General features: G+C 47.7%; 1 protein-coding gene across 1 annotated transcript in view; it reads left to right on the top strand.

The window, feature by feature from the left end:
* The window catches only part of LOC147899403 (3-hydroxyisobutyryl-CoA hydrolase-like protein 5), a 175,211-nt gene that overhangs the window by 48,152 nt on the left and 102,529 nt on the right, over window positions 1-24,530 (top strand). The gene's annotated exons all lie outside the window — the stretch shown is intronic.

Genomic DNA, 24,530 nt, shown 5'->3' with positions numbered 1-24,530 from the left:
CCATCTTCCATGGCATCACTTGGCAAACGCACCACTGATGACCTGGGTGCCGGGTCTACACCACAGAGCACTTCGAAACGACCTCGAGCAGCTGCAGATTCACCTCCCTCCAACAGGATCACTATCATATCGGATGAGGAGCTATCCTCCTTTTCGAGTTCCTCTGATTCAGATCATGGAGGCTCTGGCTATCTGCCCCCCACAGGTACAATCAAAACACCATCCAAGGCATCCAGTGGGCATAGTGGTCACAGTAACGGTGGCGGTGATTTGGCCCCACAAAGTACAGCTTGTGATCTTCCACCCCCAGCTTCATCCTCCTCGATCATTCGGGTGGTTTTCAAACCTTTCCTCGATCCCACACTCAAGCTGTCTAGCATCTTGTCACCTGATGAGATAGCCCGCATGTCTCTCATGGAGTTTGATGATGTCACACTTCCCCAGGTGGACGTCCAAATGTGTACTGCGTTCATTCAGTCTTATGACTTTGCAACAGACACATTCGGATTCTTGAATTCCCGTCACATGTTCACTCCTAGTCTCGTATCCACATATCTCCGTCTTCCCACACTTCCCTTTTTGCCACCTCACACCGGCTCACCCACATTCATGTCCTTCTTGTCTACCTGTAAAACTCATCGCAGAGGACATGAGTGCAAGAAGGTTCTCGAGGGAAACAGTCGAGAGGCGCTACTAGCGAGGTATTTGTTCACACACTTCTACTCTGCCCCAGGCCACTTCTTCATCACCAAGGCGATCCATTCTGCCTTAGACTCCATTCTTTCGGTCACTCCCTATGATTTCGCCTCACTCTTCTACTCTGCCTTTCGTAACACAGTTCGCAAGCGTCGGGGCACATATACCTGTACTTGTGGGCCCCACCTCACCTTCTTACTTCAGCAGTGGAAGGCCAACCCTCCTCCCATTGTCACAGGTCGCCTCCCTTCATCATCTCTCTCCCCTCCTGTCACCCCCTCTTCCACATCGTTCACTGTCACTTCCAGTGTTCCTTCCCCCGGGACTGCCTCTTCTCCTCCTCCGCTCAGGAGGACACCTCGGCAAGCGCCACCTCATGAAGTCTGCACCGGAGCTTCTTCAGTATATTCTGTTACCGGTGCCACAGGGTTACGATCAGTGCCATGTCTTGTATCTCCATCAGTCGTGCCCGTGCCAGGACTTGCCTCTCCATCAGTCACACTTGTCCAGGCTTCTCCAGCGATCTCCAGACTTTCAATGGGAGGGATTACACCAGGTACACCTCCTGTTGTACCAGTTACGACGACTGTTGTACCCGGGACTTCCTCGACAGGTGTATTGTTACGAAGGACTGCAGCTGTTTCGTCTTCACTCCCTACCACTTTCACCGATGCAGTCATCACCACAGTTCAGGCGACCTCTGACCATGTTTTGGACCAGGTGTTGGACCTGAATCTTAGCCTAGGACCCGACTCCCACTCCCACGGGCTTTCTCAGGAGATGTCATCCCAGGGTGTACTTCACATTTCGGCCTCCCCAGGCAGAGACAGGACCAGAGACGGGAGTGGGAGCCCCTCTCGAGGAGATGCTCCATCGGCCACTTCAGCATCAGAGGAGGTATTTGAGGGAGGGATTCTGCCCCAATCTGTGGATTGCCCACCCCTTCATGAGAATGATATGTTCACAGCTTACATAGCTGCTTCATCGGGCCCACCTCTTTCAAATATTTCCCTGGTGGAAAAACAGAATGAAGATTACAGCCAACTACTATCTGTCCTTCACAAAAAACGCTCACCAGTATGTGGGAAAGAGGAGGATCTCAATCAAATCTTCACCATTCCCTTGCAGGACTGCCTCGCACAGAACAAAAAGATCTCCAGGGCCCCGACATGTTTTGTGCACTTGGACAAATTGGCACCTACAGGAAACCTGTCAACCGAGGAAGAGGGAGCTCTCCCTGACATGTTTGAGGAATTGGGGGACGTCATTAATTTGGCAGACAGGATGAATTACAGCGACAGGTATGCATGGATGAAAAGGTCCCTGCATCTTGCTCAGCGTATCATGGACGACACCTTCACGCAGCTTGGGACAGCGGTCTTCAATTCCACAGGTTATGCTCATAAGCTCCTCTCTCAACAGCAACATTTAAAGTTAGAATTCGAGAGAGCACAGGCAGCCCAGCAGCGCGCCACTAGCGTGACACTTTGACAACAGGAGGAAAGGTGGCAGAAAGAGAAGGACTCATCAATACATGAGCGTGACATCGCTTGGAATATTCAGAAGGCTGCCCTTGAGGATCGCCTCCATAATCACAGGCAGGAATGGGAAGCAGCAATGACAACTCTACGCAGCCAACATGCCGCAGCTCTGGCAACTTTGCACAGCCAGCATGTCACTGAGGTGACCAGATTTCACCAGGAGATTACCCAGTTAAAAGAGTCTTTGTCTTCCTCCGAGATTGCCAAAGAAAAATCAACATCCAGAGTGGCTGAATTGGAAAAGAAGCGTTCATCCATGGAGGAAGAATTCACAGCTCTTCGGATGCAGTTGGCCACCCTCCAGACTTCCCAGTCCACCTTGCAAGAGCAAAAGGATCATTACTACCGGCGATACCACCGATATAAAGACAAGTATGAAAATCTGAGAAATGTGATGGACACGCTTGAGTGTGAGGAGGAAGCACCCCATCCACAGATACCTATGACTGAGCCAGAGCAAAGGGATGCGCAAAAGGCCACAGAGCCAAATACGAAGGCGGAAGAGGAGAAGGCAGAGGAACAGGCTGCTTTTACCACCCTCAGTAATCTCATACAAGGGTTGATACATGGGTGTTGGTGTTTGGGTTTTTTTTGCACTGTTAGATTTTGCCAAGCTGTTTGGCCCTCATTGTAAATATCAGTGTTTTGCCTCAAGATGTACTCAGTTTTTTTTGCAATTTTCCATGCTGTCCCTTATCATGCAGCAGTTTATTTTTCACGTTTCAACTTAATACAAATCTTGGATTACTCCCACGGCCAACCACATGGTCTGTACTCTTTCCTTTTCCTACTCCATCACCATATCAATGGTTTGTAAGTTCATTTTTATTTTTCTTTGACGGATTCGTCCTCCATTTCTATTCACCGGGACAGTGAATGATCGTGGCGGGGGAAACTGTTACCTTATCACACGACCACCTGTCGACAGGCGTTGACCACATGACGACATCTGTTGACCACATGTTGACCATGTGTCAACACAAGTTAGCCACGCGATCACACGGGTTCATCCAGGAAAACTGTCCGAGGTTGTCAACCACAGGTCGACACATGTCAACCACAGGTCAACCAGGAGTATCGTGTCCAAAGTGATCTCATCAAGAGCTGCGCACATGGAGAGTGAGCTTAGCACATGGAGCAGTTAGGAGTATTTATATTTACACAGTGGTTCAGTGATACAGTGGTGCAGTGGTGCGGTAAACCAGCTCACCTGCACATGGAGAATTTACACCATCAGGCTGGCGAGTCAGGGAATCAGGAAGTCGCCGAAGCCATCAAGAGATGCGGTGAACCAGCTCACCTGCACATGGAGAATTTACACCATCAAGAAAGTCGCCGAAGCCATCAAGAGAGACAGCGGCGCAACGGCTATCCTCAACAGCTAAGGAGATAAGAGGATGACCAATGGGAAGAAAGGGAGGGGATTCTCAGCGAAGAAGGGACCCTCCAAGGCGGGGGATGAGGATGAAGGAGAAGGGAGAGAGAAAAAGGGGGCATTGGGCATTCGGCGGGGGAGCGAAAGAGAGGAGAGTGAGGAGAGATAGAGGCTAGAGCTACGAGCTCACCAAGGAGAGAATGTGGAGAGACTTGTGTGTACCCTTTGTCTACTATGGGCATAGACTTGTGTATTCTTGTGATTTGCGACTTGTGTATTCTTGTGACTTGCGACTTGTGACCTGGGGACACGTCCAGTGATATGTACATTGGCCAACTCGGTCACTTTCTCATCTCTCTTGTCTCTTCCTGATATGGGGATTGTTCACCAGTGTAGGATTTTCTTATTTTGCTTATGTTGTGGAGTTCACCGGTGATTGTCATTTAGCATAGTGCACTCGTACGTCGTCGTTCACTGCAGTATAGCATACGACACTCGCACACTACTGCACGGTGCGCTCTGCACGATCCATTGCATTAGAGCATTGCAAAACTCATGCTTCTCACGCCAGTGGCCTTTGGCCTCCGGTAACACCTCCGGAAGGATAGGAACCCCTCTCCTCAAACAAGCTGGCTGCATCTGCTTGGGCTCTCAAATCATTAAGCTCCATGACGAAATTCGCGCGCAGAAACAAATTTTATCACTTCTTGCAAGGGCTGTAAATTTTCACAGAAAACTCAGATTGCAATGATGTAAAAATGAAATTTGTAGTACTCAAGGTCCTCTACAACTTTTTTGAAGACACAAAGCCGTGATTCTACTTCTAGATTGGGATAGAAGCGTCATCCGCAGGTCACAGAAAGATGTAGCTGAAGGAAGGAGAAGAGAGGTGGCAGATCATGGCGTGAAGAAGAGAGCTCTAGATGGAATTGGAGAAGCCATTCCTCCAAGGGGAATGAGGGAGAGAGGCTTCAATGTCCTCAATCTCTTACCTCAACCTCTTGGAAGATAGTCCGCTTCGGGACTGTTTTTGGAGCCCATACTCTTGCACTCTCAGGTGCATTTGCAGATACTCTGCATTGTTGGGCGCATTTGCAGTTACTTTATAGTTGTGGATGCTTTTGAGCTCCGTTGGATGCATTTGAGCACTCCTGGGTGCGCTATTTCAGGTTTGGGTTGTGCATTTTCAGTTTGGGATTGCACTTCAGATTGCAGCAGAGTGCAGTGATTGGTTGATGCCATATTTGCAGTGACTACATTGTAGTGCAGCCAGTCGTACTTTGCATTTGCAGCCACTATTAGTTTGGGATTTGCAGGCACATTTGCATCCAGTTGCACTTTTGGGACTTGCAGTTCTTTTTGCAAGTACATTTGCAGCTTATGGGTATCCCATTTTGCATCATGTCGACTCTTTCAGACAGTTTTGGCAATTTGTCCGAGGGTGACAAGCTGGATGGACCAAACTATGCCTTGTGGTCATTCATGCTTAAGAACATCTTGGTTGGTAAGGGCTTGTGGAATATTGTTAGTGGGGATGAGGTGAGGCCAGCAGGCTCATCTACATCCAGCACGGCTTCTTCGGGTTAGACTACAGGCAGACAGCAGACTGCTAGTCCCATAGCATCGATGGAGAAGCAGAAGAAGTTCGATCGCCGAAGTGCCCAAGCGATGTTTTTGATTGCCACAAATGTGAAGAGGCACATTATAACGACTATCAAATCGTGCAAGGATGCAAAGGCAGCATGGGAAAGATTGGCAAACATGTATCATGTTAAGAATGAGGCAAGGGCCATTGCCTTGACAAATCAGCTTAAGGATCTCGAGATGCAGGAAGGCCAGGCCATCACTGATTGTATTGCCAAGATCACTGATCTACGTGATCAGCTCGCAAGTATTGATGAGGAAATAGAAGACAAGAAGCTAGTCTCTATTACTCTCAATAGCTTAGCGCCCTCATATGGCACATTCGTCACGTCATTGACCATTGTTCTCAGGGCAACCCCCACTCTCGTTCGATGAGTTAGTTGGGCTTTTGTTGCAGGAAAAGGAGAGATGCTCAAATTTTGCCAAAGCCTCTCGTTAGGGTGACCAAGCGCTTGCCATGGGTGGAAATGGCAAATTTTAGAAAAAGTTTGAGCCAAAACACAGCCATGCATTGCAGCATGGCACATTTGGAGAGCCAGATGCACTGAGGCTTTGGAGGGTTCTCAAGTTCACCCTTCTCAGATCTTGGCCAGTACTTGGATAGATACGGTACACACTCTGATGGCCAGTTGGGCGACCATGCAGGGATCATCTCGAGTAGCTTCCTCCAGGAGAGTTACTTTTCTCAGAGATTGGAGAGACTCTCCCTTCTTTGCTGAGACTTCTACAGGGTTGAGTTGGCATTTTCAGCCTCAGCCTTGGTTTCTTTCTACCTCATTCCTTTGATTTATTACATGCTTAGCATGTTGTATTTCCGCACAGAGCTTGCTCTAGCGAGTTTCTTTCTTACTTAATAGAAGTCTCTTTTTTGCAAAAAAAAAAAAAAACACAGCCATACAACTCAGCCCAAGGAGGGAATGCAAGCAGTTCAAGCAAAAATCAAAAAAAGGCAAATGCAATTATTGCAAGAAGCCAGGCCATTACATCGCAAAGTATCAGAAAAGGATTGCCAATGAAAAGGAGAGGCAAAGGGACAGCTCTAGCAGTAATTTTGTTGCCTCCACTGAAACGCGTGCTTCAGATGCACATGGTGAAGCTCATCTTGCCCAAGGTGATAGAGATTTTGTGGTTGTTGCATTTAATGAGAACATGAATGCCAGGGGGGATTTGAATGCTGAAAATCAATTAGGGGATGCTTCCCTTGTTGCAAGTGATACATGGTATATCGACAGTGGTGCTACTAAGCACATGACTCCTCGCCAGGAGTGGTTTGAGAGCATCACACCTGTTCATGGCAGACAGCTTACGTGTGCCAATGATGCTTCTCAAGACATCATCGGAGTTGGGCACATTCCTATTCAGCTTGATAATGGGAAAGTTAAGTATATCCGAGATGTTTGGTATGTTCCAGATTTGAGGCAAAATTTGATTTCAGTTTCAAACATTGCCCATGATCAACATATGTCGGTCAAATTTCAGGATAACCAATGCAGGATCAAGGATCCACAGAAAGGGTATGAGGTTGTAGCAACAGGCACATATGACAGAGGCTTATACAAGCTTGATGCTCAGCCTTATGATCAGAAGGTATTGGCTATAGCAAACACTTCCCAGGCTGATTTATGGCATGCCAGCAGGTTTGGACATGTCCATCACAGGGCATTGTCCTACTTGTACAACAATAATATGACTCCCTGAAAATTGCAGCAACCAGCAAATGAAGTGTGTGAGGGGTGTGCACTTGGCAAATTGCATCGCTTGCCATTCAGTAAACAAGGCAAGAATTGGGTCAAGGCAACCAAAGTGTTGCAGATAGTGCACAGTGATGTATGTGGCCCCATGACTATTCCCATGCATAGAGGAGCAAGGTACTTTGTGACCTTTATAGATGACTTCTCCAGGTTCACATGGCTTTTTCTCATGAAGGAAAAATCTGAGGTATTCTATTGGTTTCAGGAGTTCAAAGCTATGGCTGAGAACCATCCAAACCAATTCTAGAATTGGAACACTCAACTTGGATAGACGGGGAGAGTACATGTCACATGCATTGCAGGGATTTTTGAAGCAGCATGGGATTAAACATTATTTGACATGCCCTTACACACCACAGCGGAATCCACTCCTTGAGAGGAAGAATTGTAATTTCATGGAAATGACGAGATGCATGCTGAAATTCAAGAGTCTCAAAGGCTTTTTGGGAAGAAGCAGTTGTGACAGCCACTTATATTCAGAACACATGCTCTACCAAAGCTTTGGTTAATGTGACTCCATTTGAGGCTTTGTATGGCTTTAAGCCAAAGGTTAGTCATTTCAGAGTTTTTGGCTCAATGGCATATGCTTTGGTTCCAGATGCACATCGGACAAAGCTTGATAGCAGGACTGTCAAATGCATTTTCGTGGGGTATAGCACTAAAAGCAGGGGATTTAGGCTTTATAATCCCGCTACCAGGAAGATAATAATCAGCAGAGATGTTCTCTTTGCTGAGAATGAGTGCATGCAGCCCGCTAGTGCAGACTTGCCACCATACGATGAAACCCCTTGGGACATCATCCAGTTTGAGGATGATGAGACGGAGTCTCCTGATGCTTCCCCTTCTACTTCTCATAGTTCAGATGGCTTCCCACATGTTGAGGATGGCTCTCCCTCAAATGTTTTAGAGTTGCAGCCAATTAATGAGAATAGACAGCCTCATGTTTGGATGCATTATCAACGTCGTGAGGCCACTAAAGATGTTGATGCAGTTCCAAGTGGTACAGCAGAGAAATCTATTCCACATTGGGTAAGGTTGACCATTCAAGATGCTAGGATCAGCCTACTTTGGGGAAAATTACGACCAGCACTCAGAAAAATCAGCAAAAGGTCAATTTTGCTTTGATGACCTCAGTGATGGAAGCTGAAAATGAGCCTCACAGCTTCAAGGATGCTCAGCAAAATCCGGCATGGCAGAAAGCTATGGGAACTGAGATTAAATCCATTGAGAAGAATGCCACATGGGACTTGGTTGATGCGCCCATTGGGAAAAATGTGGTTGGCACAAAATGGATTTATAAGGTGAAATACCATTCAGATGGCACAGTTGAGAATTACAAAGCCCGTTTGGTCGCCAAGGGGTATGCACAAGAGGAGGGAATAGATTATGAGGAGACATTCGCTCCAGTGGCCAAGATGACCACCATTCGTTCTGTCATCTCTCTTGCTGTGTTTTATGGTTGGTCAGTGTACCAGATGGATGTCAAGACCGCTTTCCTCAATGGAGATCTTAAAGAGGAGGTCTATGTACATCAGCCCCAAGGTTTTGAGCTGAAGGGACAAGAGCACAAGGTATGCAAGCTCAGGAAGGCTCTCTATGGGCTGAAGCAAGCACCTCGTGCGTGGTATCAGAAGATACATCAGTTTTTTCTGTCCCAGGGCTTCGTAAACACTCATACAAAGCCAAATCTGTATGTTCTGCAGCAAAAATCAGAATTGGTCATGTTGGTACTCTATTTGGATGACATTATACTCACTGGCAGTGATTTGCAGCAAATTACAGCAGTGCAGTCCGCTTTATGTCACAACTTTGACATGACAGATTCGGGCCTATTGCACTATTGTCTTGGCATTGAGTTTTGGCAGACCCATGATGGGATCTCTATGTCACAGACAAAGTATTCGAAGGGGTTGTTGCAGAAATTTAAAATGGAGAACTGTAAGCCTGTGGCTACTCCATTGGAAAAGGGACTCAAGCTGAGTAAGCATGATACTGCTGAAAATTTTGATGGCACTTTGTACAGGCAGTTGGTTGGCAGTTTGATATATCTATGCTCCACACAACGTGATATTGCCTACGCCACAGGGCTTTTGAGCCAGTTCATGCATTGTCCCACGATCACACATTGGAATGCAGCAAAGAGGGTTCTCAGATATGTCCATGGCACTCGCTCTCTTGGCTTGCATTATGCTTCAGATTATGATCTAAAGTTGAGTGGTTTCACCGACTCAGATTGGTTAGGGGACATTGATGACAGATGGTGTGTGGATAAAAAAGAAAAAATGTTTTTCACCTGTTGCATGTTGCTGGGTGAGTGCATAGCTATGTACATAGCTTGTTGGAAGTGGAAATGAGCTCTGGACACCCTCATGACGGACTCCACACTGATGATATATTGTCTTGAGATGGAAGACACTTTTACAGAGGCTCTTGGGAAGTGATGAAAATGCAATATGGGGCACTAGACATTCCAGAATAAGGTTTTCCTGTGATGTGTATAATTTTGGGGGGAGAGAAGTCCCAAAATTTGAATTTGCTTGGGCCTGGTGTTATTGCATGTGATGTTTAAGAGAGTGGTAAAAGGCAAATGATGACGTGGCTGGAATCAAAGAAAGCATGCAAGGTGGCTACGTGATTCTTCTGGACTGAGAGCTGGAGCTACGTGAAGGTGACGGCTGGAAGCGGGTCTAGGGAGCTTGCTGGAAGGATCGATGGAGAGCAGGGAGCTTCTGAGATAGGAGGGGATTGCGCTGAGCTGAAGGAGGGATTGTGGGCACCCCGAGGATCGCAAACGAAAGGACGAAGGGGGCAGTTGCATCTCTTTCGGGAGAGCTGCAGAGAGCTGAGGAAGAGGGTGTCGCATATACGAAGGGGATCTCTCAGAGCAGGAGGGAGGTTGACGGTATCCTTTGTCGGTTGTTTTGCGAGTTGGGGGGTTGCTTCTTGAGTAAGGAGGAGGTGGTTGGAAGGATGGCAAAGCAGCCCTACATTGTTTGTTCGGAGAGCCATGGTCCTTGCCAGAGTCTTTGAAGGATGGCGACGTACGTTGCAGGGATGGCAAGCAGCTGTTGTGGGAGCTTACAGTAGTAGGAATTCCTTCGATAACCAAAAGGGAGGACCTTAGACGATAGAGGCTCGTAGGGGTGGTGAGAGAACCGTGAGCGACTGAAGGTCTTGAGGAGAAGCTTGTTCGGTGAGCAGGAGGACTACGGAAAAGAGAGCTACTTGGAAGGCCAACGCGACTGTGGGGAGGGTGTGTACATCAGGTCCAAGAGAGAAGACTGATCGGGCTGGAGGCCTTTTGATAGAAGAGGTGGTCGCATGGAAAGAAGACAGATTTGTATGCAAGGAAGGCGGCAGTGGTGACTGTGTTCACGTGATGGGAGTGGGATATCGATTGCAGAGGCTTGGAGAACTCGAACAATAGAGGATGTGTGTGTTAAGAGAGCAAGCTTGGAGAGGCTGCTAGCAGTTCGTGTACCGATTGAAAGAGTGGGCTGAGAGAATGGGGTGGACAATCACGTATAGAAGCTGGAGTACCTTGGTCTGAGAAAGCATGAGCTGCAACAAGAATGTGGTTGGGCTTGCATGAGATTAAAGAGACGAAGTCTTTGCTTGAGGTGTCTTTTGTGTGGGCTTGTATGTGGGTGACTATGAGCTATTGCTTAGTAAAATGGCGGGCTGCATCATTTCTGGTACTTGATGTTGATCTCGGGAAGACATGATAAGATTTCTGACCGTGGCCATTTTGTGGGTTGATGTCTTGAAGAGTCAAGAAGATAGTCTTCATGTGCATTGTGGGTTGGATGCATTTGAAGCTGAATGTTTTCTGAGTTATTGAAGGAAGAAGTCCACTTGTCTTGAACTGTGTAGTCCACTGGGTTTTTTTTTAGGTTGTCTGGCTTCCGGGGAAGTGTGGCCAGAGTGTGAGTTGTATCAGAAGGTATGTGTAGAGACAATGATGTTGAATGGATGCCTTTTGCTTTGTGATTGTGTTGTTCGGGTGTTTTAAATGTGGATGAGGGTGGCTGTGAAGGCGAATTGGGCTCTACTGCTTTTGTCCATCCAACGGTCCACTACTGGCTATTGCTTCTCATTGGGTTCAGCCTATATCTCATGGCTCAGTAAGAAGCAAGAGCGAGTCTCTCTTTCCTCCAGTGAAGCAGAGTACAAAGCTGAAAATTCAGCCACTACGGAGTTAATGTGGTTAAGGAAGCTTTTGCATGAGTTGCATCATGCACAGGATGGCGAAGCAAACTCTATCTTCTGTGACAGCCAGAGTTGCATTGCCATAGCCAACAATCCTGTCTTTCATGCTCGCATGAAACACATTGAAAATCATTATCGTTATGTACGGGATTGTATTTCTAACGGCTTCATTGATCCCATCTATTGTCCATCTGAGGACAATGTGGCGGATATCTTCACCAAAGTCCTGTCAACAGATCTTTTCTTACAACATCGACATGGCTTGGGGATCTGAGACATCCTCACATGTCAAGGGGGGTTGTGAAGTGATTCATAATGACATTGTTTTCATGTACTCCCATAGGTTGCATAGCCATCTGGATGAATTTATGCAACCATGGTACTTTAGGTACTGCAGGGTACACCTGAGATGTTGCTAGGGTACTTTCAGCCATATCTTTGAGGGGGGATTTGTAAGAGATTACAAAGATATGGTGTTGTAGGCATAAATTCAATCCTATGGTTGACTAGTAGTACTTGGGTACTATATATACCAAGTACCTGTATTGTTTCATTTAAACATTTCTATTGGAGCTTTCTTGTGTGTGCACTCTTGCTCACTTGTGTTCACAACCTATCTCCACTTTATTCCTACGAGTACAATGCCTTTATAGGATAGGCACACATACTTATAGGATAGGCACACACACTGTAAGTGTCAAATGTATATGGGATAAGTCCCATAGTGACACATGCCACTCTAGGATATAAAGTAGTATAGTACTACTCTAGAACATACTAAGAGTCACTCAAATTGACTCCATTTCCTAACAATTGCTGCTGTTGTTCCCCCCTAGGCCTCCCTAGTGCCCTCCCGCTTTAGTCAGCCAATCGCCGCTCTCCTTTTCCATACATCTCTATACGGTAGCCCATACAAGGCAGCCATACTGCATGCAATATGGCTTCGTGTAGGCCTCTTGCCCCCTTTCACATCATCTCTGCTCCACCCTCACCTTCGCTTCCTCGTCTCAGCCCACCCTCCCCCTGCGCCTTCTTCTCTGCTATAGGTCGTACGGAACTATATGGATGTATGGGCCCCTCCCCCTCCCCCCCTTTGCTTCACTCCTACCACTCCAATCCCCTCCCTGCCCAACTTTGCTCTCTGCCATCTTCCTCCCTAGCACCTTCTACAGGCTTCCCCTTTAGCTCCCCTATGCAAGCAGGCAGTTTAAAATAGTTTTTTCAGCTTCAAGTCGTCTTCCCACATTATGCAATGCATTGGAACATTCAAAGTCTGATCCGTAATTCTCTACATCTAGAGGTTTCAAATGGGCCCACTGATGTGATAATTTGAGGAAATCCCAAATCGTTTTCTTATTCCATTTCTGAAACGGACACTTTATTTTTGAAGTAAAGGCCTTCCACCTGCATGAATAGAAGGCTCAAAATTTGTAAACCCTTTGTTTTTCTTAGTAAAGCAAACTCACCAACTCATCAAAGGAAATAGTTGCCCTCATTAGTGTATACTCAACGAGGTCACATACACTAAGTAGGATGGAGGAAGACTATTGAGGGTGATGAAAGCAATGTTCTTTTCCCCAATGACCTCATCAATTCTGGCAAGCTGATCAACCAATCCTTTGATTTTGTTGATGTGCTCAATCAAAGCATCCCCATTTCATAGTTTTGGGATTTGAGCTGCTCCTCTCCCCGTGAGCTGCTGCCCCCCCCCCTCTCCCTCTCTCAGCCAGCCCCCTCTCCCTCTCTCTCCCTCCCCCTCACCCTTGCTGCCCGCCCTCTCCCTCCCCTTGCTTCTCCTCCTCTCCCTCCCCTTCGCCAGCCCCCTCTCCCTCCTCCCTCCCTTCCTCCTCCCCGCTCTCCCTCTCCCCCCCTGCCAGCCCACCCGCCCCCTCCCTCTCCCTCCTCGCCCTCGCTCTCCCCACCCGCTGCCCTCCCTCCCCCTCCCCCTCCCCCGCCCCCTCTCCCCCACCCGCTGCCCCCCCGCCCCCTTTCTCCCCCACCCTCCCTCTCCCACTCCCCCCCCGCCCCCTCCTCCTCCCCGCCCCTTCCCTCCCCTTCCCCCTCCCCGCCCTCCCTCTCCCCCCCCCCCCCCCCACTGCCCCCCCCCCCTTCCCCCCCGGCCCCTCTTTCCCCCTTCTCCTCCCTCCCCGCCCTGCCCCCTGCCTCCCCCGTCCCTTCCCCCACCCTTCCTCTAACCCCCCCACCCCCTCCCTTCCTAACCTGCCCCCTCCCTCCCCCGCCCACCTTCTCCCTCCCAAACCCTCTCCTTCCCCGTCAGCCCTCTCCCTTCTATCCTATCTCAGCTCCCCTCCACTTCTCCTCTCCGTCTCTTCCCCTCTCTCCTACCCTCTCCTTTTCCCCTCCTTCCTACGCCCGCCGTTTCAGCGCATCCTGGGCAGTAGTTTCACAGACAGAGCTTTAACAGTGTTGGAATCGGCCTTTTCACTTCGATTGGCGAATGGATTCCCATTCAGCCAATCTCTGTCCACTTTCACCGGCCGCGAGAACCATCATTTTTTCAGAAGACGAGTTGTAGCAGCTCAAGAAAGATGTGGAATTAGAGGGCTCCACATCACCTTTCGCCCGCATCTTTGGGTCACATCCTTCCAGATCACATGCTAGAGACTGGATGTTGGCGGCGTTACCAGGAGATCTCGCCCCACACCTTAGGGATATTCGACTTCTGGGACGTGGATTCTTCCAAGTGATTTTCGACTCCCACGAGTCCACACCCCTTGTTCTCAAAGCTAATCCCCTGGCTTTGGGTTTGAGGAGGATTTTTCTTTTGCCCTACACCTTGGGCTTCGATTTGGTCAAGGAGGACAGTCAGGTCACATCACTGTTCATTAGGTTTCCTGGTCTTCCTCAGGTTTACCATCAACTTCTTGCTACTATCTAAGCCACTTTCGGAGTGGTCACTGAGATTCCCCCCTTTCCTGGCATGCCTTCTTCCTCGGCAGAGGCAGTCAGAGCGGACGAGGTGCCTTGAGTTAGGGTCATTGTCTCTGACCCTAACATCTCAGATGACCACATCATGATTCAGCGTCCAGATGGCTCTCTCTTTCGACAGAGAATCGAGATTGCAGGTAGACAGGATCAGTGCAGGATTTGTAGGACCCTTGGGCACTTTGCTAGAGATTGCCCAAGGAAGAGAAAAAGACCCAAGAGGTCTTCTGGTGCGGCTCCTTCATGCACTACCCCATCTGCACCTCCCCTGCGGCTTGTACCACGCACGCCAAGACTACCAAGAGCAGCAGGGCGCCCTGATTCACGCACCCCAGGACCACCAGGGGCAGCAGGGCGCCCAAAGCCTACAGCACTCCCAGTACCATGTTGGAGAGCAGTCAGAGTGGCTCCTTTACCTCATGAGGAGACCCTTGATCCGGTTCAGACAGATGCCATCCAGACTCCAGAGGTGGATGCTGTTGCAGCCCCAGATACTACAGTTCCACATCAGGAGGAGACTTCAGATGCACCAGCCCCAGTCATTCTCGTTTCTGATCACGAGGGGGCTACTGATACTTCTCCCACTCAGACTGTTCATGCCATAGCTAAGGGACTGTTTGCACAGATGAGGACTACAGATCCTTCTTCATCCTAGCCACAGGCCTCCTCAGCTCCCAGCTCCAGATTTGCTAATAGAGGCCTGGCAGGTCCTTCTCCTCCTTCCTCCACGAGTGCAGGTCTTCTTCGCACTCCTCGGCCAGACTTGCTTCTCAGGAACTCTTTTTCGACACTGGCTGATTCGGCGACTTTCATGGATGAGGAGGAGTTTGTGCCCTCCACCTTAGGGGTCCCGGTCATTGGGATTCCTTTTGACAGAGCCTCCCCCTCAGCAGGTGTAGGGATCCTTTCACCTGTTGAGTTTCCTGCCCTCAGCAGGAGTGTTTCAGCCCAGGGGAAGCTGGTCTCCTCTACTAGGTCGGGTAAGCCTTTCCACCCAACATCCTCCTATCGATCAGGATAGTTAGCTCGAACATACAGGGCCTAGGCGGAGTTCCACACCGTCGCCGTAGGCAGCTGATCCGAAATCAGCTTCATCTAGGTGTCACTGGAGGTGCTATTGATATCCTTTTTCTCCAGGAACACAAGTTGGATGCCAGTGATTGCTCTAAGTCTGGCAAACTGCTTTCTGGTCATACTTTTTGGTCGCCTGCCTTGGGCACCACGGGGGGCACTTCTATTTCAGTTTCGCAGTCGGTTCTCCCCTTGGTTGTTGGACACGGAGTCATTATTCCCTCTAGAGGTCAGTGGATTATTCTCTTGATTGGAGGGTGTAAGGTTGGTTTCCTTAACCTATATGCCTCCAACATTAGAGGGGAATGTGTCTTTATGTGGAAGGATTTGCTCTCCTGGGCCCCCATTGCAGATTCATGGGTGATTGAAGGTGGCTTTAACATGGTTGAGCTACCATCAGACAAAAAAGGGGGTAGAGAAGGAGGACTTCACTCTTTGGAGAGAGCAGCTTGGGATGCCTTCCTTTTTCACTACTGTGGCAGAGATACTTGGTTGGATGATGCCTTTTTTATTCAGCCACAGTCCCTCATGTTCTCTTGGTCGAACAGGAGGCAGCAGATGCCTATTCATGCACGTATTTGTTGGTAAGCTGAAAGGAAAGCAAAGAGTTAACACAAACTCAGAATACTTGCATTATGGAATGAAGAAGAGTGAGATCCTTAAGTAGGCACCTCATACATGCTCACTGACATCACTAATGACTTTAGAGCTCCACAATCATCTCCTCAATCTGCTCCTAGATTCTCTCAATCATCCTATGTGGCTCTCCACCACCTAACTGTGCTTGTAGGCACCTAACTGTGCCTCTAGTACTCACACATAGAAATCAAGGTGTGCCTGAGGCATACACCTTGAGATATCCCATCAAACCCCCCCTCAAGGGAATGCCTCAGGCTATGTCAAGGATACATCTAATCTCATAGTTTCTCATGCCATCTCATGGTGGTCAAGGATAAATCTATGGCTAGGTTCTCATGCTAGCAAGGGTTCCCTTGGGTGTAAGGTAAACAAAAGGGATACAAAAAGACCTTCCAATGGTTATCTCCCCTGCATGTACATGCACACAATGTCTGCAGGAGGTACCATGGAGCAAAACATACACATGGCCTACATCATAAGGTGACCAGAGGTGTTTACAAAACACACAAAACACAATAGTTTATTTCATTCATTTTGGAGGACTATCCAGGCTGAGTACCTTGACATAAAAAGAGAGATCTGGAGCATACATAGAGATGATTTAAAATGCATAATCTTCAAAGGATGCCTCATCTTGTGGAGGCTCATCAACTGAAAGTAGATTTGCATTTTCTGTCTTTGCTTTGGCTCTGCAAAACTTCTTATGATGGTTGTTCTTGCCACAGTGCTTGCATGGATTAATTTTGAAGCAGTCCTTTGAAAGGTAATTTGTCTTTCCACAGTGATTGCAAGGGGTAAACTTGCCCTTCTGGACTTTTACAGCATAAACAGTGTCATTGCCTTTCCTGAGCTCCATATGCCTTTCTTCTTCTTGGAGAGCAGAGAGAATACCTTCAAGATTAGGATTAGGAAGATTTTTCAAAGTGGTAACTATGTGATCATAATCTTCAGGCATACTCTTAAGTAACACTGCCATAGCATCATCTAGAGTAATAGGAGAGTTGATAGAAGCTAATTGAGTCATAAGACTCCGCATATAGTTGACATGAGCTGCCAAAGTAGTACCACTAACCATCTTCAATTCAAAGAAAGAGATTTTAAGTGATAATTTAGAGATGTGAGAGCTAGCACCAAAAATCATGTCAAGCTTCTGCCAAGCTTCTGAAGGAGACTCTAAGTCAGAGATGTGAATAATATAATCATCTCCTAAAGCAAGAGCAATGATACCATATGCTTTCTCCTCTCTAGCGGGATCCCTTGCCGGGCGTGTCGGAGTTGAGGATTCTCCAACATTGGAGGCTGTAGAAGACGCGGTTGGAGTCGGTTTGACAAGTCCCCAGAGGTTCTCCCTCATCAATGCAAATTTCACCTTCATCTGCCATGTGTGGAAGCCCTTTCCATTGAACTTCTCTAGATTCAATAGGGTAGCCATGAGAGGGTCTAACCCAGATATTGGGCAGTGTCTTTCTCTCTTACAAGGCAAAAAATAACTGAAAGGCTTCCAAAATATAAGCACTTGATGTAGCAAAGACTAGTGACCAATATTCAATCAATGATGCTTCTTCTTACATGCTTCATAGAGGTGGCTAAAATGAATACTTTCCAATCAAAACCAGGTCTAGCAATTCAAAGAAAAACTGAAGCCACACTTGTATTGATGCTATTGAAAACTTCAAAAACTCAGAAGTGCTAGAGTAGCATTTTATGTAGCATCATCTTCAAAAACTTGTCCAAAACTGTCAAAACCAAAAGACTGAACTTGGAGGGCTTGTAGCTCACTCTTCAAAGCAAGGAAAAGAGGGCTTTCTGAAGCAAAAGAAAGCTCATATACCAGAGAGGATCCAGCACAAAGGTTGGACGAAATGGCGCGCGCTATTGCCCGGGGGAGTTGCTGCAGGCTGAACCTGAGTTTTGACGATTTATCCTTCGTTACTGAACCAAATGAGCTGAAAAATGACTCAAAATCTTCGTCTTGAGGTCACCCATCTACTCCTAAGAGGGCTCAAGCAATGGCGCAGCAGGCAGGGAGTATTGACCAATAGAAGAATGGCAAAAAAATGCGCTGTTTGGAGAATGGCAGCCAACAGAGACGTTTTTTTTTCAATTGCTTGCAGGTGGAAGTTCGCCCATACTAGAGGAGTTTACAGCTCAGAGGGTTTGGGCAATGGTCGTTTGTAGGCAGAGAACCAAGCTCTCAAAGATTTTGGGAAGAAGGAGGAAAATGGGGAAGAAGAAGATGATGTGGCAGAAATGGGCTCAAGGGGGATCAAAGGGCTCTGATACCATGTTGGTAAGCTGAAAGGAAAGCAAAGAGTGGACACAAACTCAGAATACTTGCATTATGGAACGAAGAAGAGTGAGGTCCTTAAGTAGGCACCTCATACATGCTCACTGACATCACTGATGACTTCAGAGCTCCACAATCATCTCCTCAATCTGCTCCTAGATTCTCTCAATCATCCTATGTGGCTCTCCACCACCTAACTGTGCTTGTAGGCACCTAACTGTGCCTCTAGCACTCACACATAGAAACCAAGGTGTGCCTGAGGCATACACCTTGAGATATCCCATCAGTATTGACAGATTCTATGTAGATGATTGGGCACTTGACAGAGGTGGATCGGTATGCATTGCTGCTGGGATTTCCACTTCAGACCACTTTCCTGTTGTGCTGGCTATCTCAGAGCCTCACTTGAGAGGCCGATCTGCCAGCATCAGGATTGCAGATGCCTTGTGCACAGAGGAGGACCTTACAGAGGCAGCCCTGCAGATATGGGTTTCTCATGTCCAGGGTGGGCAGCCATTGCCATCACAGGTAGTTGCTCCCCTTTCTAGTATTAGCGACTTCTACCTCTTAGTTGCTTGTACCACAAGACGAGATATTCTCAGACGTGAGATTGGTATTCGCCAGCAGTTGGCAGCTTTGTAGAGGGAAGAGCAGAAACGGTCTTCAGATGCTTGGATTCAGTAGTGCCTTGCTGCAGCAAGGGCTCATCAGCACGTATTGCTTGATCAAAGAGCAGAGTATGCCTTTCATGCACGGGAGTCCTTCTGGATTCAAATGGGTGGCAGAGTCAATAAACACTTTTTCTCTACTCTTGGCCCTAGACATAGTAGAGAGAGTGTATCCCAACTTATTGACTCACATGGGGTTTTACAGACAGATCCTGATGATGTCTTGCACATAGCCTCATATTTTTATGCCACCCTTCTTACTGCTGATCCTGAGACACAGGATAGACAGGATGCTAGACAGGTTATTTGGCAAAGCATCCCTTTGTTTGTGAAACTGGATATGCATGTTTTGCTTGATGCACCTTTCACCAACACAGAGTTCAGGATTGCACTTTTAGCCGTTCACAAGGGCAAGTGCCAAGGTTCGGATGGCCTTACCCCCTCTTTTTTCATTGCATTCTGGGATATGATTGGAGACTACATTACTTCAGCCCTGCAGGGTATTTGGGACTCTGGTGAGATGCCCGGGTCGCTTACAAAAGGTCTCATCCACCTTCTCCCGAAAGGAGGTTGTAGAAATCTAGTGTCCCAGTGGAGGCCTATCACACTTCTAGGGACTTGTTACAAAATTTTGGCCAAGGCAATCAGCCTCCAATTGCAGCCCCTTCTCCCAGATCTTATTCATGACACTCAGACGGGATTTGTGCATGGCACAAGCATTTTCGATATTATTTTCTCTTTCTAGGAAGCCTCAGAGTGGGACATGCAGAGCAGCTAGAATCTAGCCATTCTACTTTTGGATTTTGAGAAACTTATGACAGAGTAGATTGGGGTTTTTGGGAGGGCATCCTTCTACGTTTTGGCTTTACTGATGCTTGGATCAGAGGTGTTTCCTCCTTGTACAGATCAGCCCACAGCTAGGTACTTATTGGTGGGGTAAGGGGTGAGAGATTTCAGATTTCCAGATCAGTTCGTCAGGGATGCCCCCTTGCTCCTTTCCTTTTTTTGTTCGTGGCCTAAGCTATGAGTATCTATGTTAGATCTCAAGCTGACATCTTTGGGCTGAGACTTCCAATTAGAAGGGAAGAGGAGCTACTTGACAGTGAGTTGGCAGATGACACATCAATTTACTTGGATGGCACTCCACAGACGCTCACTTCTTTCAGGACAACATTGGATTTTTTTTGCTTGGCGGCGGGGGCGCACATAAATTGGCATAAATCCAATGGTTTTTGGATCAGTGGATTATTCTCTTGATTGGAGGGTGTAAGGTTGGTTTCCTTAACCTATATGCCTCCAACATTAGAGGGGAATGTGTCTTTATGTGGAAGGATTTGCTCTCCTGGGCCCCCATTGCAGATTCATGGGTGATTGAAGGTGGCTTTAACATGGTTGAGCTACCATCAGACAAAAAAGGGGGTAGAGAAGGAGGACTTCACTCTTTGGAGAGAGCAGCTTGGGATGCCTTCCTTTTTCACTACTGTGGCAGAGGTACTTGGTTGGATGATGCCTTTCTTATTCAGCCACAGTCCCTCATGTTCTCTTGGTCGAACAGGAGGCAGCAGATGCCTATTCATGCACGTATTGACAGATTCTATGTAGATGATTGGGCACTTGACAGAGGTGGATCGGTATGCATTGCTGCTGGGATTTCCACTTCAGACCACTTTCCTGTTGTGCTGGCTATCTCAGAGCCTCACTTGAGAGGCCGATCTGCCAGCATCAGGATTGCAGATGCCTTGTGCACAGAGGAGGACCTTACAGAGGCAGCCCTGCAGATATGGGTTTCTCATGTCCAGGGTGGGCAGCCATTGCCATCACAGGTAGTTGCTCCCCTTTCAATTATTAGCGACTTCTACCTCTTAGTTGCTTATACCAGGAGACGAGATATTCTCAGACATGAGATTGGTGTTCGCCAGCAGTTGGCAACTTTGTAGAGGGAAGAGCAGAAACGGCCTTCAGATGCTTGGATTCAGTAGTGCCTTGCTGCAACAAGGGCTCATCAGCACGTATTGCTTGATCAAAGAGCAGAGTATGCCTTTCATGCACGGGAGTCCTTCTGGATTCAAATGGGTGGCAGAGTCAATAAACTCTTTTTCTCTACTCTTGGCCCTAGACATAGTAGAGAGAGTGTATCCCAACTTATTGACTCACATGGGGTTTTACAGACAGATCCTGATGATGTCTTGCTCATAGCCTCAGATTTTTATGCCGCCCTTCTTACTACTGATCCTGAGACACGGGATAGACAGGATGCTAGACAGGTTATTTGGCAAAGCATCCTTTTGTTTGTGAAACCGGATATGCATGTTTTGCTTGATGCACCTTTCACCAACACACAGTTCAGGACTGCACTTTTAGCCGTTCACAAGGGCAAGTGCCAAGGTTCGGATGGCCTTACCCCCTCTTTTTTCATTGCATTCTAGGATATGATTGGAGACTACATTACTTCAGCCCTGCAGGGTATTTGGGACTCTGGTGAGATGCCCGGGTCACTTACAAAAGGTCTCATCCACCTTCTCCCGAAAGGAGGTTGTAGAAATCTAGTGTCCCAGTGGAGGCCTATCACACTTCTAGGGACTTGTTACAAAATTTTGGCCAAGGCATTCAGCCTCCGATTGCAACCTCTTCTCCCAGATCTTATTCATGACACTCAGACGGGATTTGTGCATGGCAGAAGCATTTTTTATAACATTTTCTCTTTCTGGGAAGCCTCAGTGTGGGCCATGCAGAGCAGCCAAAATCTAGCCATTCTACTTTTGGATTTTGTAAAAGCATATGATAGAGTAGATTGGGGTTTTTTGGAGGGCACCCTTCTACGTTTTGGCTTTAATGATGCTTGGATCAGAGGTGTTTCCTCCTTGTACAGATCAGCCCAAAGCCAGGTACTTATTGGTGGGGTAAGGGGTGAGAGATTTTAGATTTCTAGATCAGTCCGTCATGGATGCCCTCTTGCTCCTTTCCTTTTTTTGTTTGTGGCTGAAGCTATGAGTATCTATGTTAGATCTCAAGCTGACATCATTGGGCTGAGACTTCCCATTAGAAGGGAAGAGGAGTTACTTGATAGTCAGCTGGCGGATAACACAGCAGTTTACTTGGATGCCACTCCACAGACGCTCACTTCTTTCAGGACAGCATTGGCTTTATTTTGCTTGGCGGCGGGGGCGCAGATAAATTGGCACAAATCCAATGGCTTTTCGATGAGTGATGAGGACACTCCAATTTGGGGGCTTGACATAGGATTCACTTGGGTTCAGAGGGGTGTGCCTGTCAGGTATTTGGGCTGCCAGGTCGGCTTGGATATTTCTTCCACGCAGCAGTTTGCTCCCGTGTTGGAGAGCATCAGGAGGAAGCTCCTTTTTTGGAGCTCAGCCAAGCTGGATCTTGCCTCTAGAGTTGTGGTGGTCCACTAGGTCCTTTTGGCCACGGCCTGGTTTGTATGTTCTTGCTGGTGCTATTCTAGGGACTGCATCACTCAGCTCAGGAGACCGATCAGAAATTTTCTTTGGAGTGGGCTTGATGGCACAGCAGATACCTTAGCCAGGGTGGCTTGGGAGACCCTCATCCTCCCTACACAGGAAGGGGGTCTCAATACTATTGATCCAAATTTACAGTGCAGAGCTTTACTATGCAAGATGGTGGTGCGGGGACTTACGCCAGGGCAGGAACCGTGGAAGGCCTTTCTTATTAGCAACATACAGAGGTGCACACCTTATTCAGGAGGAGACTGGATGAGTAGTATTAGGTAGATCTTCACCACAACACACCTTAGATCACCTTCGTTCCCTCTCATGGTTGCCATTCTGAAAGCATGGGCCAGTTTCAGGAGCACTCTTCGGAGGATTCCTCCTTCCTCTCATGAAGAGATTGATAGGCAACCCATCATGTGGAATGACATTATTTTAGATGATCATGGCAGACCACTTGGTGCCTCACTCTACATGCAGTGGTCCAGGTGGGAGAGGGGACCTACATCATCTTTGGGGTCTTGGAAAGCTTTGCGTAGGCTTCCAGAGGAGACCAAGTCTCAGTTGACACGACATCTTAGAGGGAGTGTAGGGAGGATCTTGCAGATTGAGGCAGCCCTTCCAGAGGAGTGGGTAGACACAGATGAGATGCCACTCACTTGCTCCACTTGGGCAGGACTTTTTACGAGAGGCGGTGTTCCGCTTTAGGTTTTGGCCTTTCGAGATGCACAGGAGGACGCTTTAGTTTTTACTGTGCAAGATGGTGGCAGATTGCTCAGATCCACAGAGGACATCTTGCTTGAGTCTGCTTTTCAGCCTATCACGGTTGTAGGTCTTTTGGTGCAGGGATCAGCAGATTCAGAGTGGTTCCTCGACCCAGACCCCCGGCTACTCTCCACCGGGTCTTGGAGGCTTTGGCTCTAGGGGGGAGTTCCCATTAGGTATTTGCAATGGGACCCTAGAGAGTGGGAGTGGATTGACGCAGGGCATCGAGAGAAGAGCTACCCCTTCTTTCGTGACACGGTCAGTAATGCCAGGAGATTTCAGCTCAATAGTAGAGGTTGGAGACCTCCCAGAGTTCCTCATTGGGAGACATTTGATATCACTACGGATCTGCAGAGGCGCTTTTGGAGAAGACTCTAGAAATCCTACATGAATAGAAAGATCACTCTCTTCTTTTGGCTTTCTATCCATGGTGGGATTGCAGTGAACCTTTGGAGATCCAGGTTCGGAGCCGCGACCCTACTTGCCCTCGTTGCCTCTCTGCTTCGGAGACTATTCAACATTGTTTATGGGATTGCAGACAGGCGAGGATGATTTGGATGGGGGTACCCAGGATTTTCAGTCACTTTGCCCACTCCCCATTCTTTATGACATGGGGCTCAGTGGCTTAAATTTCTCTTACAGGGCCTCAGGTATTCTATGAGAGACTTGACTCCTCTCGGGCCAATTTGGTTCGACGGCATCAGATTGAGTCCTGTTCGTTGGATGTGGTACCACACCTTCCTTTTACAGATGTACATGCCTCTATGGATACTTCTTGGGAGATTTTAGCGAGCATAGCATCCTGGCATATCTGGAGAGCCAGATGCACAGAGGCTATGGAGGGCACTCAGGTTCATACCTCGCACACTTTGGCTAGTATCTGGACAGACACCGTACATACTTTGATGGCCGTATGGATGAGTATACAGGGAGACTCCCGTGCAGCCTCAGCTAGGAGGGCTTCTTTCTTCAGGAAATGGAAGGATTCTCCTTTCTTCTCTGAGACTCCTACAAGGTTGAGGTGGCACTTTGAGCCTCAGCCTTGGTTGTTTTCCACCTCACTTTGAGGGGGTTTTATTTATCCTCATGATTTCACGATGTTGTATTTCCGGTTAGAGCTTGGCTCTAGCGAGTTTCTTTCTTACTTAATAGAAGTCTCTTTTTTGCCCAAAAAAAAAAAAGCATCCCCATTTTGCACTTTCAACTGTGTCAATAGATTGCAAGGAGCAAGCACCCTTGCCTTGTTTTTCACTTGATACATTTGATCGCCTTTGGGCTACCTTGGCAGTCCTAATACTTGTCCAACAAGTGTCTTTTCACTAAAAGAGTAATCAAGGACAAAGCTTATGTATTCTACTTGTCATACTCCGATGGGCTTCCATGGGAGTGGTCTCAAGGATGGCTGCATCAATATCTCTCATCCGCTGCCTTGCCTCTTGGAGATTAGAGATGGCTCCCAGCCGCGCCTTTG

The sequence above is a fragment of the Dipteris shenzhenensis genome, chromosome 8, assembly GCF_047967505.1.
Source record: "Dipteris shenzhenensis isolate YYH24624 ecotype China chromosome 8, Dip_SZ_1.0, whole genome shotgun sequence".
Lineage (NCBI taxonomy): Eukaryota > Viridiplantae > Streptophyta > Polypodiopsida > Gleicheniales > Dipteridaceae > Dipteris > Dipteris shenzhenensis.
This window is presented reverse-complemented; position numbering and strand designations above follow the sequence as displayed.